The sequence below is a fragment of the Nicotiana tomentosiformis genome, chromosome 7, assembly GCF_000390325.3.
Source record: "Nicotiana tomentosiformis chromosome 7, ASM39032v3, whole genome shotgun sequence".
NCBI lineage: Eukaryota > Viridiplantae > Streptophyta > Magnoliopsida > Solanales > Solanaceae > Nicotiana > Nicotiana tomentosiformis.
The window spans coordinates 80,807,736-80,817,313 of record NC_090818.1 but is presented as its reverse complement, the minus strand read 5'-3'; positions in this window follow the sequence as shown (position 1 = coordinate 80,817,313).

Sequence of the window (9,578 nt, the reverse complement as noted above, 5' to 3'; positions counted from 1 at the left end):
TGGCACCAATTTTGAAACCCGTACTCTTTCCCACATTATTGCTACCACTATTCTTCCCAGAACAGGTTCCTACACCACTTTATCTCAAAGGGACACCTTTTAGGTCTACTGTTTTCTCACCAAGCACAAGGTGAAACTGTCCTCCTGGGTAATCAATTTTATGATAGAATGTGCTGAAGATCCATCGAGTCTCCCATACGGAATGGTCATCACTCACCTCCTCTAGGCCTTCAATATCCCCCTCTCTAACTATCCTTATGTATATGTTTCCAAGTGTTATAATAATAGAGCGTTTGTTAGCATGGGTTAAGTTGCTGTGGATGGTACTTGGATAAAAAGGCAGGAAATTGAAGCCAAAGTGATTCCCTCTAGTTCCAAGGTAAAGGTTGATACTTCTCAGGCTGTTGTCAACAACCTAGAGTTGCTTGCAAAGATAGCTGCACATGATGACAAACTGACTACCATCAAAGATCTACTCCTGACCACTCAGCCTCAGTTGGCGATATCTATGAAGTTGCCAAAGAAACAGGATCTGATATGTCCAAGTTGAGAGTCATGGTTCTGAAAATCGCAAAAAAGGCAGTGAAAGCTTTAAAGGAAGTTCATGATCGTGTTGATGGAATCTCGATCACAATGAACTCAAGCTTTGATCGCCTCAAAGAAGCTATCTGCAACACCCTTACCTATTTTCTTCGTCGATGATCTGTGTTGGTTTCTTAGACAATTTTTTTTGGTTTCTCTGGATATTTTATTTTGCTTGCATGCTTTTGGATACTTTGTGGATGAATGTAATTAAACTTACTATCTGTTAATCTTATATACTAGTAGTTAAACTTGCTTAGCTCTTTTTTTGATTAATGCCAAAGGGGGAGAATAGGGTACCCCTAACTTGCAGAAAAAATCAGTAAGTTTCAGTTGACTGACTGAACAAGAGTCAACTACTGGGCAACAGAATGAGGGAGAGTCGACTCAAAGTACCTGACAACAACTTGAGGGAGAGCCGACTAAAGACACGAAAATACCTGACAGCAAGTTGAGGGGGAGTCGATAAACAAGGAAGTAAAATGAATTAAGTTTTTTGTGATCATCAAAAAAGGGGAGATTGTTAGATATATGTTTTAATGATAGAAAATAATTTAATTCTATTTGCATGAAAACAATTCCAAAGAAGGAAGTCACAAGAAATGGAAAGATTCTAGTAAAGATCTTGAAGCACGAATCAAGGAATCAAATGTGCAAGTCAAGATCTAGAAGCACGAATCAATTCTAGTAAAGATCTGGAAGCACGAATCAAGGAATAAAATGTGCAAGTTAGGATCCAGAAGCAAGAATCAAGGAATCAATATGTTGTGATTACGAGCTTCATGGAAAACAAATATTTGATCTAGCTATTTATGGAAGGCTCATCAATCAATCAGTGTAAAAGATTTAAGAAGAATATTCAATCACACATCACGAAGAATATTCAATCACAACAGCTTGCGGAGGAAAGGAAATCACGGAAGCATGGACCAGTAAAGGAAGCTCCATCTTATTCTTAGAAGAAATCAATCTTGATTGATTTTAAGGATCAACTCCCTTGGGTTACCCTTCATCTATGGATCTGTCATGCCTTGAAGAATGGAGTCCAGTTCATATATATACAACAAGAGATGCAAAGGAAGGAAATACTTTGATCGAATCACTATCAATCTTTTTGTTCTACTCCAAACAAGCATTGTAGTCTATTCCGGATTTACTGTGTAACCAGGAAGAGAAGAAAGAGAGAAAAAATCACTGGTGAGGCATTATATCAAGAAGAGAGGAAAGAACTAATCTAGTGACGAAGCTATTGGTGTATAACAACACCAACCAACCTGTACCAAAAAACTTTAAATAGTTGAAAGAGAACCCCCTTGCAACCCAAGGAGACTGGATGTAGGATTCATTCTGAATCTGAACCAGTATAAATATCCTGTGTCATTTACTTTCTGCAATTTACTTTTCCGTATCTTGTTTACATCTCACATCAAGAATCCAGTCGACTAGAAAGCAACTTAGTCAACTACCCCGTAAAAGAAAAGAAAAATTATAATTCTCCCTCCCCCCCCCCCTCCCCCCGCACTTTCATATTTTATATCTATAGATCGACTTAAATTTGATTAATTTGAATAAATACCCAATAAAATTTTAATAAAGAAATCTCGTTGCTGCTTGATTTGATTTACCTGCCGATGAAATCAATTTCTTTAATCATGATTTTTCCTCACCAAATCAGCATAATGTTATTTTTTAATCTAGAAAATAGAATTATTTGTATTTAACATATTTGATTAAACTTTAATATACAAAGTTAAAGCTTTGTATCACTATAATCAGCTTCAATGTCCTTATCTATAAAGGAATTAGTTGTAAACTACTTAATTATTTTATGTTTAAATAAGCTTAATCTATTTATTAATTGACATTCGAAACAACAGACAACTGGAAAAAAGTATTAAACATCCAACTTTGAATAAATCACTCATTAATAAAATTATTATTATTATTAAGATCATTTGAAACTAAAGATAATGAAAAAGATAAACATCCAATTTTTGAATTTGAATAGAGTTGGAAACTACTCTACTATTGAAATTGAATTTTATCTTTCTATTCAAATTCAAAAACTTATTGCATTTATTATTAACTTTCAGAAACAGAAGCTCTGAAATTGATATAGAGGTAGAGGATGATACATCAATTGTTGATAAAGATCAATCCCTCCCCATATTTCTCAAGGTACTTTTTTTTCTCTAACCAATCTTTCATTTCTCAGAAATGTTTCAAAGAATAAAATTATTGATATATGTTTCAGAGTTTTGGCTGCCATTTAAATAGTCTTTGAATGTAGTTCGCGGATGTTGAGTACAAGGTGAAGATTAGCCAAGCTTCCTCCAACAATCCTGTCAAGGCAGTTGTATCAAAGGTAGCTTCCTAGTTTGAGCATGGCAGTTACAAGCAGATACTCAAGGGTATGACAGGAAGGGTGAAATTCTTGCCTGGGGCCTTCTGGTAGTGGAAAAATAACCTTGTTAAAGATATTGGGAGGAAGAATGCAAGAAAATGTCAGAGGAACTGTCACATACAATGACATCCCATATAATACAGCTATCTATAGGAGGTATATTACCTATCCATCAATAATTCTTTTTTCCTTCTCTCTTTCTTGTGCCTTAAAACCAAGAATATATAAAAGTCTTTCCTTCAATGTACATGATTTTGTATTAACTTCCATACTGAATTGAGCAATGTTGTGCTAGGTGGGTTTCGTGACACAAGATGATGTGCTTTTTCCATAATTGACTGTAGAGGAAACCTTAATTTTTGCTGCATTCTTAAGACTTCCAAGCAAGATGAGTCAATGTCGGAAGTATGAAAGAGCTGAAGTGATTATTAAAGAATTAGTCCTGGAAAGGTATGTGAGCTACCTTTCCATGAACTTCCTTCTCGCCCTTGATTACAAAGCACCACAATCTAAAACTGTCAAAAGGAATTGAACATGATTGTTGTAACTGTTCATTCCTGAATTACACAGTCATAGATGTCGTCATACGAGAATAGGTGGAGGACTTATTAAAGGCATATCTGGGGGAGAGAGAAAAAGAACTAGCATAGGGTATGAAATCCGTATTGATCCTTCTCTCCCCTTGCTCGACGAACCAACTTCAGGCCTTGATTCGTCCTCCGCAAGGAATGAACGAGTCGGTTTCCCTTTCCATCTTTCGATAGCATAAAGAAAATAGATTCAAATTGACAAACCACCAAAAGAGTGAGAAAAGGGGGTCAAGTGTACATTAGGCCATGTGCAGCAAACAAAGTACAAGGATAGCATCGTACCCTCATAGTCCTCAATCTTTGGCACATCTGGATCGAGATCGGCGGAAACTCATTCGGTCTGCGCATCTACCGGGGCACCATACTTACTTTTTTCTTTATGATATAAGGAGTGCATGGAACTTCATATAGAGTGAATAGACTCCATCTTAGTCTACCCGACTTTGACTTTGACTTGAAAGAGTAAGTTTTTGCCTCTGTTGTTGAAAAGTCAGGACCCGTTGGGGAATCTATTCTAGACCTGCCTGCCGGTCCTAAATCTATCTTACTCTTTCTTGGTCTCTTCCATGGATTAGTGGATATGAAATAGAATAAATTTAAGGACAAAGTCGCTGGTATACTGTGATCCAGATCCAGGAAGGGCCAGACATGAATCGGAAAGAGTCACTTTCCTCATAGGAGAAAGGGTGTTCGCATACCGAAAAGAAGAACGAAAGGGAAGATCACATAAGAGCTTCTTTATCTTTATGAAGACTTAATATTATTTACCACTTCATTGTCGAGCATCCCTTGGATGGCCACAGCCTGGAATGGGCATCAGACTTCATGTAGTTCGAGGTCCTTTGTTAAAAAGTTTTTGACAGGTGCTTTTGTGGCTCTTCACTCCAGCCCTGAAGTAGTCTGTGAGCCCATTTTAATGTGGACCCTCCGTTATAGAATAGAAAGAAAGTGGTGTAGAGATCCATCCACTAAGTACCATCACCAGCGCACTACCCTCCCCGTCCCTCTGGACCGATCGGAACAGACCAACCACATATGATTCAGCTCTATCTAGGGCCTCGAAATGGAGCATCCATAAAGAACGAGTTTTTCTCTCTCATAAGTTGCTTATAGATGAAGGAGCTGCTTGGACTTTACCCCAATAAGAAGTCTAATTTTTGCTGTAAACCTTTTATTTTATACTCCCCGCCCACGAGCGGTAGTATGTAGTCCCGAATGAGCCTCCTTCGATTGCTAGTCCAGAAGGGGTCGGGGTCCAGTTTGCACATTCTATTTAGAATGTCGTTCTTCAGATTTACAATTTGGTCTATTTCATGATCGGAAAACGAGAAATTCTTCTGACCCAAGCGGTGCACAAGTAACCTCCGCTTGATGACACCCCTCACAGAATCCATATCCGGTTCTGGAAGATCCGGTTCTAGAAGGACTGCCTCCACTACATTAGGGGGCGCATTTTGGGGGTTTGGCTGGGCAAACTCTTCGTCATTTTCATAACTACTATTATCCACAAATAGGCCTACACCGAAGGACGGCCAACCGGGGCCTCCACTGCTACCACCCATGTTTCCTTCAGACCCAAACATTCCCCCCTCCCCCTCCCCCTCCCCCGATGCATGAAGAAATGGAGCGACAACCCTTTAAAGTTCATCCATACAGAGGTATCCAAGCGATACTCCTACTTTTAGTAGAATTAGATAAATGAAAAAGCATATAGATATATACACCTTGGGTGATATTTTCTTTAAGAGGGGAAATCTTCGCAACATTCTTTGCTTCCAAAAAAAGAAGAAAAATCAAAAAAAGACTTGTAAATCGATAAGTATAACTAACACTATCACCACAAACACAGAGCCGAGAAAGAGCAAAAAGAATATTCATGATATTTGGAAAGATTTATGTTCATTCACTCTGCTTGCAGAACGGTATATCGAAAAAAAAAAGTGACTACTTTACTTAAGCAATTCTGCTTATTCTTATTCTATCTTAGAAGAAGTGGAACTTTTCTTTTCATTTCTTGATCGCTCGCTTCTTTTCGCTTTCATGCGGAAGGTTCCCCTGCTTCTTGAGCAACTAGTTCGAGTGCAAGAGAATTAGGACCCTGCGGTGGTCGAACCTGAGAGGGCAAAGGTAGGGCATTGGGACCCTGCGGGAGCGCCCCTTGTCTCCCGCTAAAACTTTCTTGTAAAGGACCCAAGAAAGGCATTACAGTTTCCAAGAATTCTTGCATTTTTTATCTTATATATTCGATTAATCCTCCTCTTTCAATTCTATTGATCCAAGAACCCGATCCTATAGCGCTATCGGTCGTTAACAAATGCATTTTTAATTTTTTTTTGATGTTGTACCTTAGTACACTGAACATCAACCCAATCTCGACGAAAAAAAGGAAACGAAAGTATATCCTTAACGGCCTTTATTCTTGACGTGAACGAACGCTTTGTCATTAGAGTTCAAAATTATGAAAAAGCTTTTTTTTCTCCTCTTCAATAAGCTGTCCAACTACGATGTGTTAAGCATAGTGACCTCAATCCAAACTCTCCAGTCCATATCTTTCTATATATAGATATAGCAATTTTTTCATCCTTTTTGTTTGTTTTGGAGGTAGATGTAAAGAGAAGAACTACAAAAAAGCAAAAGCCTAGTACTGGAAAAGTCAATCAATCTCTAGGATGCTTTTCAACTAAGTTGATATGGAAGAACCGCTGCGACCCGGAGGCACCCTCCGTCGCCGTTACAATGGGAATGCATCTGCCCTAATGGAAATGAGAGGTCTTATCTCTTCACTTGCTGCTTTCTTTGTTGCTTTAAGGGTATTTGGAAATAGATTTAGAAGCTAAAAAAGTCATATATTTTGATCTTATTTTCCCTCTTCACTAGGTTATAGGGCAAGATCCCTTATCTATTAGATGTGGGAACCTTATACAAAAATGCTTTCTATGTAATGCTTCCTTCAATACTGGAACTGGACCTTTACGGTCTTAGGTTGACCAGTATTATATTGATCTAGTTCCAGGTGTTGTCCTTTCTTTCCTCATTGCCACCTTACCTGCCCAAGAAGGGCACCCTTGACTCTATACTCATTACTCTATTTCCTTCCGAACCCGAATAGCAGCAGTCCCGATTCTTAGAAGTATAGAATATCAAGACCATTAGAGCTCCATACTTTTCGCGAACAATGGAGCCTAGTAGCGAGAGAGGCAAGAGGTTTGTATGTCTATTTCAACTTGATCGCCAGAGTCTGGGGCAAAAAAACCATCATGTTTTCCCAATGAAAGATAAAGTACAAGTTTTAAGGTACCATACCAAAGGGAAGTTATCACGGCATTATCAACCCCTTTTTCCTAACCCTCGGGCATAAGCCTAATCTCTCTTCACGGTACCGAGAAGAAAATAAATACGACAATAACTAAGTCAGAAAAAATTGATTCTTAAATTTACCCTCTTTCAGCTAAGACAGGAACAAAAAATGAGATGTTACTTAAAACTTCCTAGCAGTTAAATCTCAGGATTCTTGTAGCTCAACTATATTAATCTCCTCAAGCCATAAGGCGTAGGGCCTTGTATTCGAATAGAAACATCAATCTTTCATCTAAAGCGGCAACTCTATCCTCGACTTCCTCCCGGGTAAGATGAAGAACAGCCAGATACTGGAATTGAAGCAGAATCAATGGATGTTGGATGATCAGCCTAGGCTTTTTCTTTTTTTTGCTTCTACGTCTCATGACGAAAGTGCTAGACCCATAAAATGCATTCTTTAGTCAAGCAATGAGAAAGATTTACCAATTTCTTCATATGCTATTTTATATTCATATGTCCTCTAACTTGAACTTCCTGACTTCCCAGGGTTTCCACTGCCTAACTAGACTTCTCATTCATTGGAAGTCAGGGCTAAGAGTTATCATGAGTTAACTCCGGCTTATCTACTAAAGGATGTAATTTTGAACTCAACTCTAAAGGAAAGGAAGTGACTTCAGGGTTGGAACATCAAAGCGGAGGCGGGCGTAGAATCTATGAGTGTTTGAATTGAATCCCTTGGGACTTGAAACTGAATCTTAATCTGCAGGAATTAAGACTGGTTTATAGCTTTCCTACCTTATCTTACCTTATCTGAAGTTGGACGGGATTCCTAAGTCGAATGATTGATCTCCGGACTCTTTATGGCTCTCAAACTCAATACTAGCTGGGGTTCAAACAGCCTTGACTTCGAAGGAGAAGATTCTCTAGTCTGTTTTTCCGGTGCAGAATATAGGGCATTTGAATAGAATCCTTGCCTTTGATTACCCAGATGGGATTGCAACTACGTCATATAAAGAAGAATCCCTGAAAACAGAGGAATCCTCGGCTCTTCTCAACTCTCACTAAGGACTTATATTCCAATAATCCTACTTATACGTTCTATCTGAGCCTAGCTTCCAAAGCCAACTCATTCTCAGGGATGGGATAACAAGAAAGGATGGGAAAGAATAAAGAGTGCTTACAAGTCGGAGAGCAGAGAATACTTAGATGCGCCGAATCAATCGCTTGCCGAATCACCAGTCGTCGAAGACGGGCTAACTCTCATATCGCTAGTTCATCCCGATAGAACGGAAGTGAGTAACCTGAAAAGAGAACCAGTCAAGCAAGTGAAATGATCTGTAGGGGGGAGGGGGGGGTTAGCCTTTTCTTTATGATCATAAACTCCGCTAATCTAGGTTCACTAATTATTTGACTGTTGGCGGGTCTCTTTGTATGTGTTGTTCGGAAAGAGGAGGACTCAATGATTATTCGTTTTAATTCTTAACAAATTAGTATTCGCAATTTGTGAGGGTCGTTCTAGCTATATAAGAAATCCTTGATTAATAATAACATAATAAGATAAATAACTTACTTCAGAAATCCCTTGTGGAATCGCTTACTATTTCTGAATTTCAAAAAAGAGATAAAAATAATTGGGGATATTATGTGATTTATTAGTATTCTAAATCTTAATTGGTATTCAAAATATCCGATTCAAGTAGACAGACAAAGAGATGGTTGAATCAAAAAAATTTATTTAAAGTTAAATTTTTTCAGAGGGCAAGGCAATAACGTTCCATCAATAATCTAAAGGGGTTATACGATATATCCGGCGTGGAAGTAGGCCAACATTTCACACAATAATTCACACAGAATATTATCACAACAGCACAGCATAATCAACTCGTATTTACAAATTGCCTGTAGGCCACAACTTTTCCAAAGGTAGAATGAAATCAATTAACTTAACAACAGATAGCCCATGGCTCAACAAAATGTATATAAAACCTCAAAAATAACAACAAGGACTGGCTGGCTAGTGCATTGGCCTTACCGTAAGAAGTCTGAGAGCGATATATCTCATGACACGCGGGCCAACTCCCCTATGCTGCCTCGCTCTACAACCGGATACTTTTCTTGGCACTAGTTGAATTACTTGGAACCCTAAGAAAGGATCGACTGTCTCTTGCTTTACTTTACCGGTAAAGCATTTCTTGCTAGATCGGATTGAGAGTGACCCCCACCTGCCTTTTCAGATACGAGTGAGTGAGCGCTTTTTCTGCTATGAATGAATGACCTCTCCATTTATTTTCAAGCTTGCTCTTCAAACTGACCTATCCCTCTCCTCTATGAAAAGGTTCTTCCATAATCACTCTCAATAAGACATCCATTTCCCTTTCAAATACCACTCCCGATACTCTTCCTCCGCCACCTCTATCTCCAAATCAACTGTTTGGTATGCTGAATTTAATATCATTACCAATGATTATAATTTAATCAATATATACTAAAATAAAAAACAGAATAGTTTCCACGTCGACGAGTAAAAAGGGACTGCTTGGGATTGAAGAAAACCAGTATCCAGTAAAGCAGAAGAAAATTTTGCAAACCCATTTTGGGACACTTGTTTAAATCCATAAAGGGAATGATTCAGGCGGCAAACTGAGTTCTCCCCCAATGGAGAATATCCGTGAGGGAGAGACATGTATATCGGTTTGCAACTCCTA